Source organism: Adiantum capillus-veneris, chromosome 16 (genome assembly GCF_014529385.1).
Source record: "Adiantum capillus-veneris isolate H3 chromosome 16, ASM1452938v2, whole genome shotgun sequence".
Taxonomy (NCBI): domain Eukaryota; kingdom Viridiplantae; phylum Streptophyta; class Polypodiopsida; order Polypodiales; family Pteridaceae; genus Adiantum; species Adiantum capillus-veneris.
In genome coordinates this window covers 136,402,453-136,411,533 of record NC_140946.1, presented here as the reverse complement: position 1 = coordinate 136,411,533, position 9,081 = coordinate 136,402,453, and positions in this window count along the sequence as shown.

Sequence of the window (9,081 nt, the reverse complement as noted above, 5' to 3'; positions counted from 1 at the left end):
TCAAAGGCTAAGAGGAGTAGCAACTTGTTACCATATACATGTGGTAGTGATGTATGTGAACACACTAGGACTGCCGGGGCATTTTTTCCCTCTTTAGGAGGTTTTTTTCCCCTTGCATTGTATATACACCCATCACTCTAGGGCTATCTATCTTTCTATTGTACACTAAGTAACACACTCTCTATTGTGTTCCTTGAGCTTCCTTCGTCTTCTCCAAGCTGTGTGCGTTTCTTGGTTACCCTAAGTCCAAGAGTTGGTATCAGAGCAGGTTATGTCCTCCCTGGCTTAGTTGCCAGCTTCTGCAGCACACGCCTGCTCACTTTCTCCGATTTCAGTGAGCTTTGGCAAGTGTTTGCAGGTCTACAAAAATTTTGGGAAAGCTCGTAGAGCTTGGTCTGCTTATATTTTTGATTCGAGCTCTTTTTGGCCTGTGTTTCCACTACAGGCATTACTGCACAAGGTATTTTGTCATTTTGTGCAGAATTTCTGTCAGTGCTATTTTCTGCATAACAGGTGCCTTACAGTCCTCTACAGTTTTTTCTATATAGCACGTGTTGTTCCCGCTTCGTTTCTCCTCTTTTCGAGCAGTTTTCACATCACGTGCAGCATTTACCATGGCTGACAACAACACAGATGTGTTCAAGATGTTTGTTGCTGAGGACGGGTTGGATGGGGAAAATTACCCTATGTGGGCTTACATGATGCAACATGTTCTTGTGTCAAAGGGCATCTGGAATATTGTGCAGGGCATTGATGTACGTCCTAGTTCTGAGGATGCATGCGATGTTGAGGATGTTGGAGGTCTTGCTGCAAGGATTTGCTTACGGTAGAATAATCTTGTTTGGATGTAAAGGATGCGCAGGCTTATGCACTGATTGCGTTTTCTGTGAAGCGCACCATTATTCCTCACATTCGTTCAGCAAAATCTGAAAAACAGGCTTGGGATATATTGACTGGTCTTTATGCAAGTCACAATGAGGTTAAAATTGCTTTGCTGCGTAAAGAGCTGGAGTCGAAGATTATGATGCATGAGGAAAATGATATGTACACTTTCCTTGCTAGTGTCAAGGATATCAATGAGCAACTTATTTATGCAGGTGAAGTCATTTCCGACAGCTCCCTTGTGCAGACTGTTCTTGATGCCTTACTAGATTCTTACCAGACTTTTGCTAGTACTTGGAGACTTATGACCCAAGGAAATCCTGAAGTTGTCAAGTTTGATGCATTATGCACATTGTTGTTGCAAGAGTCACTTTCCAGAAAAAATAGGACTAGGCAGCGTGCAGTTGAACATGCTTTTATTGCTTCTCAAAGAAAGGGTGGTAACAGCAATGCCGCCACTTCTTATGGTTCTGCTGCGAGTGGCAAAACTTCTGTTCCTAATGCTTCTGCTGGCAGCAATTCCTCTGGAAATTTTGGTGATAAGGGCAAAAAGAAGATGTGTTGCCATTATTGTAAATCTAAGGATCACTTGATCAAGTCGTGTCCTAAGTTGAAGGCCAAAGAGGTTAAGAAGAAAGAGGGTGGTTCCACTGCAAATGTTGGTTCCACTACAAATGCAGCCATTGTTGAGTCTTTTGTAAAAGGATATTGTAATGCTGATGTTGATGCGGAATGGGCTTTTAGCGCAGAGTGCACTTACAATCCTGCTGTCCATGATGCATACTTGTGAGATTCACATGTGTGGTATTTCGATAGTGGTGCTACAAAGCACATTACCTCACATCGTGAATTGTTCACCTCTCTCGAGTCTGTCCCTCATGGGAATCCAGTCACTTGTGCCGACAATGCCTCTTATCCGGTTCAGGGAGTTGGAAAGATTGCGCTTTTGCTGCAAATGGCAGTTCTTTCACACTTGTTGATGCATTTTATATGCCTGGGATAAAGAAGAATATTTTGTATGTATCTGCACTTGCTAGACTTGGACTTGTAGTCAAATTTGTGGATGACAGATGTACAGTTTTGGTGATGAAATTGTTGCATCTAGGCTTTTGTGCCATGGGCTGTATAAGCTCACTTTGTATGACAAGTGTGGAAATTTTTTTGTAAATGCAGTTGCAGATTCAAGGGCTATTTCAGATGCAAAACTTTGGTATGCATGTTTTGGTCATCTGAATTTTGTCAGTTTGCTGTGTTTGTAGAAATCTGATATGGTTGTTTCTTTGCCACCTCTTGAAGCACCTGTCACACATGTTTGTGAAGGCTGTATTCTAGGTAAAATGCAGCATTCTAAGTTTCCAAAGGATGGTTCATTTAGGGCCACATGTAGGTTGCAACTTGTGCATAGTGATGTTTGTGGGCCCATGCAAAATCCTCCTTGGGCAATTACCTGTACTTTGTGACTTTCATTGATGATTACTCCAGGCATGCATGGGTATTTCCGCTTAAAGCGAAGTCCGAAGTTGTTATGAGCTTCAAACAATTTCTGGCTATGGCTGAAAATGTCTCGAAATGTACTATGGACACCCTCCGTTCCGATCAAGGGGGGGAGTATATGTCTAATGAATTCAATGCGTTTCTGGCTAGTCGTGGGATAAAACACCAATGTACAGTGCCTTATACACCTCAACAAAATGGTGTTGCTGAGAGGAAAAACAGGTCACTTACGGAAACAGCTTTGCCGCATTCTTTTTGGCTTGAGGCCATCATGTGTGCCACTTATGTACTAAACAGGTGTCCTAAGAAAGCTTTGCAATCTATTACTCCATATGAAACATGGCATGATAGAAAGCCTTTTATTGAGCACATGCGTGTTTTTGGCTGTTTGGCATATGCTTTGGTGCCACAAACACAACGCAAAAAATTGGATGATAAGGCTGTCAAATGTATTTTTGTTGGTTATAGTGCTGAAATAAAAGGTTATAGGTTGTATCATTCGCAAACAAAACATATTCTAGTTTCACGAGATGTAGTGTTTGTGGAATATTCTGTTCAGCCCTTGTTGTCAAGTACTAGAGACAGTAATGTAAGCTCACATGACATTTATGACACTTTGTTGCCTCTTTTCAGTGGTGGAAATACGAATGTATATTCCAATGAGGCAAATGTACAGCCTATGGGGGTTTCTGAAAATGTTACAGATCAGCCTATTATTACGGATGCAGATGTACATGATGTACTTGATGAGGAAAGGGCTGAAAATGAGCAGGCTAGAGGTATGACAAAATGGTTGGTGCACACTTTGCGTGACAGTAAATTGGATGCACCTTTGTGTGTCGTACTCGTTCAGGCTCTTGACATGCATCTTATGGATCATATTGTTATGATTTGGCTATGTCTAGCTTACATGATGTTGAGGAGCCTATGTCTTTTGATGAAGCACAGAATTCAAAAAATTGGATGGCTGCCATGCAATCAGAATATGGTGCACTTATAGAAAATGACACATGGACTTTATGTGATTTGCCTCCTGGCAAAAAGGCCATTGGTACGAAGTGGGTTTACAAGTTGAAACGCAAGCCGGATGGTGAGATCGATCGACATAAGGCTCGACTTGCTGCAAAGGGTTATGCACAACAAAAAGGCATAGATTATAAAGAGACTTTTGCTCGCACTTGTCGTATGACTACTGTGCGTTTTCTATGTGCATTGGCAGCTCATTTTGGTTGGGATGTACATCAATCAGACATTGTTACTTGTTTCTTGAATGGTGACATATTTTAGGAAGTTTATGTAACGCAGCCTCACAGTTTCGTCATAAAAGGACAAGAGGACAAAGTGTGCAGATGTAAGAAGGCTTTGTATGGGTTGAAGCAATCTCCTCATGCTTGGTATAAGAAAGCTGACACTCATTTGGTGAAACGAGGCTTTCGTAACAGTCCAACAAAAAGCACATTGTATGTAAAGTGTGAGGGTGATATACTTCTCATTGTGGTTCTTTATGTCGATGATTTGTTGATCACTGGACCAAATGAGAGACATATTGCTGAATTTAAGGTTTATTTAAATGATACTTTCAAGATGAAATATTTGGGGTTGCTGCATCATTATTTGGGTATACAGTTTAAGCAGTGTGATGGTGGTATTGCCTTGTGTCAGAAAAGTTACATTGCTATGTAAGTTTGGACTTGAGGATTGAAAACCTATTGCCACTCCCATGGAAACAGGTTTGAAGTTGAGTGTACATGATGCTGGTGATCCTGCTGATGTCACTCTTTATCAAATTGTTGTTGGCTGCCTCATTATGTATGCAACACGAGGCCGGATATTCAGTTTGCAGTCTCACTGGTCAACAGATTTATGCATAGACCAGGGTCTAAGCATTGGCAAGCTGTCAAGAGGATTTTTCGCTACCTTAGTGGCACTTTACATCTTGGCTTGTTTTATCCCAAGGGGGGATCATTGCCGTTAGACTTACATGCTTTTTCGGACTTAGATTGGGCTGGTTGTTTTGACACGCGAGTGTCCACAAGTGGTTTTTATTTCATGCTTGGCAGTTCATGTATATCATGGTTGAGCAAGAAGCAACCTACTGTGGCCACTTCGAGTTGTGAGGCTGACTACAGGGCAGTCTTCACAGCTACGGTTGAGTGTGTATGGCTCAGACGCCTTATGGTGGCTGATTTGGGTGTTGGACAAGACACTGCCAACACTATCTACACTGACCGTCAGAGCGCATTGGCAGTTGCGAGGAACCCAATTTTTCATGCTCGCACAAAGCACATTGAGGTGCATTACCACTATGTCAGGGAGAGGCTCTTAGCAGGAGAGATCAGCTTGGCTTATGTGCCAACACATGACAACCTTGCAGATCTTTTCACAAAGGCATTGTCTCGTGAGAAGCTCGAAGCTTTCCGCAAAGATTTGGGCTTACTCCTCTTTGTGGACTGATCGTGTCCTCAAGGCATGGCACTTCCCTTTACTCATGTGCCAGCTCTCGTTCACCGCATCACTCCAGGGGGGATTTGTTACCATATACGTGTGGTAGTGATGTGTGTGAACAACACTAGGACCGTCGGGGCATTTTTCCCCTCTTTAGGAGGTTTTCCCCCCCGTGCGTTGTATATACTCCCATCACTCTAGGGTTATCTATCTCTCTATTGCATACTAAGTAACACATTCTCTATTATGTGCCTTGAGATTCCTGTTGGGGTATAAAGCCCAATGTGGTCGCCCAGGTAAGTGGGCGGGCCGCCAGGTATGTACACATATTCTTTTGTTAAAACCTAATAAGAACTCACTATGCTCTACACATTACAGTAGAGCGAGTTCACCATATCGTCGTGCTCTTCTTTTCGCACTGTCTCTCGCGTCACACTTCCGCTCGTACTCCTTCAACTGGTATCAGAGCTCAGATCGAGGGTCGGGGCAGCACTGCAGGAGGCTAGAGTCACCAGCTCAGATTGGAGTGAAATTCGACAGGCGAAAACACGGCCCCAAATCCAGTGGGTGAGCCCATAGGGCTCGGTGTTCTCAAAATTTCATTCTGAGGTCATCTTGGCCACCGTTCGGCTTCGACAAAGTTCTGCGCACGCCATTTTCAACTACGTGGTCTCGGTGGGTGCAGATCCGACTCTGCAAATTTGGGGTTTTCAGCCTACGACTGCAGGTGCTGAGGATATCTGCACTTCCAGAGTGCTGATTTGTGGCTGTCTACACATCGAAGGACGGCTCATAGTTCTTGGAGGCGTGTCACATACGACACGGGCGCATCTACACATAGACTGTAGGCGACATCCACTAGTTCATCAGGTAGCTTGTGTTTGCTGCTTGATATTCCAGATTTCATCCTGACATTGCAGGTACTTCCACATGGGATGTATTGTCAGAGATGATGTATGCCTGTCGAGGGTTTGCTTGCTGTGAGTCACGCAGCAAACAACCGCCGCAGCGGTTACATCATATAGTGGGAAATTTGTGGATGTATGACTTTGTGGGAAGTCTATGTACTGTCAGATTTACTGCAGCCTTTGTTGAGGGTCGAGTGAGGTTTTATTGAGCTGGGGGATTCTCGAATGTTGAGATCCTTTCGGTGATACAGGTCTTGGAGCGATCCCTCGAGCACCCTTAGATAGGCAGCTAGGATGTATTGACTGTGAGTTAGACAGTTGGGATTGCATCTTTGCTTTACTGCCGTTGAGGCATTGTCGCAGTCTATGCTTACAGGACAGTGACAGGACAGTGAGAGACAGTACAGGTGCAGGACAGGTTTACCCGCAGCTTACAGTGTCAGAGAGACAGTGTTTTTGAGTTGTTTTTTGGTCTATTTTTTGAGTACACCATAACAATTTTACAAAGGAGACTCTCCCGAAATTTATGCAGAATCTGAAGCTTTCTTGGTTCATTTGACAGGTTGATATTGGTTCAGAGGTCAGTTTACAGGGGAAACTCTGCCAAATTTTTCCCAGGAAAGTAAACCACTGTGAAGCGTAGCTATGGCTAGATCACAGGACACTGCTCTTTACAATATCAAGAAGCTGGATGGAACCAATTTCCCATTGTGGAAGAAGCAGATTTGGCACGTGTTGGTACAAAAGAAGCAGATAAAACCTATAAAGCTCAAGGGGATAAAACCAGAAGATATGGACGAAGATGAATGGAGCGAAATGGATGAACTGGCACTTTCTACCATTATGCTGACTTTGATAGAAAGCGTTTACTTCAATGTAGTAGACGAGATGACGGCTTATCAAGCATGGATAAAGCTGAGTGATCTTTATGAGAAGCAGAGTGCAGCTTCACAGGTATACTGGCTTAAGAAGCTTGTTGACTTGAAGATGAAAGAAGGGACCCCTATGTCCAATCATCTGAATGAATTCAACACCATCTATAGTCAGTTGTCAGTTCAAGGTGTCAAGTTTGATGAACCTGTTAGAGCTATGTTCCTGTTGATCACATTGCCGGAAAGTTGGGACACTTTTCGCACAGCTTTGAGTAATTCTGCACCTCCAGATGGTTTGAACATAGCAGGTGTAGAAGAAGTCTGCTTACTGAAGAAACCAATAGAAAGACAATGGACAAAGTCAAAGGAACGACGTTAGTTGTCAGGGGAAGGGCCAAAGAAAAGTACAAAGGTGGAAAGAGGAATCAGTCTCGTAGCAAGTCCCGCAGTGCTAAAGGCAAGAGTGACATAGAATGCTACCATTGTGGCAAGAAGGGTCACATGAAAAGAGACTGCAGAGAATGGAAAGCAGAAAAAGGCAAAGAGAAAGCTGAAGACCATGGTGAGAAGAACAAGTCCTCAGTGAAGATTCAAGAAATAAATGTGACAAACATTGTTGCAGAGCATGACAGTCTAGTGTCAGGAGTCATCTACTTCTTGAAGAATACAATGGACTCAGTTCTTCTTACAGCATGTGATGGAAATGCACTGAGTGACTGGATTATAGACTCAGGGGCATCACTTCATGTGTCTCCAAACAAGGAGTGGTTTACCTCTTATGTGACCACTAAAGATCATGTTCGGCTAGGCAATGGGCAGACATGTGAGATCTTAGGTGTTGGAGATGTTCAATTGAAGTTTCAGAATGGCTCTTCTTTCATGCTGAAGAATGTGAGACATGTTCCCGCAATTACAAAGAGCTTGATCAGCACAGGTTTACTTGATGATGTTGCCTACGTCACCACTTTTGGACAGAACATGTGGAAGATATCCAAGGGTTCTATGACGGTAGCACATGGAGTAAAGTCTGGAGGACTTTACATGATTTATGTATCAAATGTCTCTAAAAATGTAATCAATGTAAGCGAGCAGCGGAACGTTTCTTTGTTGCATAGCCGGTTAGGACATATGTCCAAGAAGGGAATGGAAATATTGTCTCGTTCTGGTTATTTTCCTGGCTTTTCATTTAATGATTTTGAATTCTGTGAACATTGTCTGTATGGTAAGCAAACACAGTAGCCACATAAGCATAGAAGCAGTAGAAGAGATACACAGTTGGCACTTGTTCATAGTGATTTGTGTGGACGTATGCCTAACCTATCTCTAGGGGGAGCTTCTTACTTTATGACATTTATAGATGATTACTCGAGGAAATTATGGGTTTACTTTCTCAAGCACAAGGATGAAGCGTTTATTGTTTTCAAAACGTTTGTGACACTTGTGGAGAATCAGAGTGGCAAGAAGCTTAAATGCTTACGCACTGACAATGGTGGAGAGTATGTTTCAAAGGCCTTTCAGAACTTTTGTGAGTCAAAAGGTATAAAACGTGAACTTACTGCTCCTTACAATCCTCCTCAAAATGGTGTTGCTGAGAGGATGAATAGGACCATACAAGAGAAGTTCAGAAGTATGTTGTCTAATGCACAACTGCCAAATGGGTTTTGGGCTGAAGCTGTATCAACAGCTCTTCATCTTATAAATAGATCTCCTAACAAGGTTTTGCAGAAGGATTTAGTGGCAGAGATGGTATGGTCAGGCAAGGTGCCCTCATACAAGCATCTTAGAGTCTTTGGCTGTGAGGCATATACTCATGTTCCAAAGGAATTTAGGAACAAACTTGAGCCAAAGAGTAGAAAGTGCATCTTTCTAGGCTATGGTAATTCTGGTGAGATGGGGTACAGACTTTGGGATCCCGAATCCAGAAAGGTTGTCCGTAGCAATGATGTTTACTTTAATGAATCCAAATATCATTCTAAACCAGAGAGGGTTGAGGAGATTAGAAGAGTTGTCTTCCAAGAAGATGGACCTGCACGTGCAAGACAAAATGTCAGGGCTCAAGAGGAGCAAGGACAAGATAGATTGGAACCACAGGTTGTGGCTGAGCCTGAGCCACCTATTGTGCGTAGATCTGGACGTGTCACGCAACCTCCTGAAAGGTTTGTTCCATCTATGAACTATGTCATGTTGACTGATTGCAATGAGCCTTCATGTTACAAGGAAGCAGTGCAAATGAAGGACTCCGGGAATTGGCAATTGGCCATGCAGTTAGAGATGACAGCTCTGCATAAAAACCAGACATGGAAGCTAGTTAAATTACCACGGGGCAAAAAGGCTCTACCCTGTAAATGGGTTTACAGGTATAAGATCACCGCTCATGATAGTCATCCAAAGTACAAAGCAAGGCTTGTTGCCAAGGGCTTTAAGCAAGAACAAGGCATTGACTTTGATGAAGTCTTCTCTCCGGTGGTCAAGATGACTAC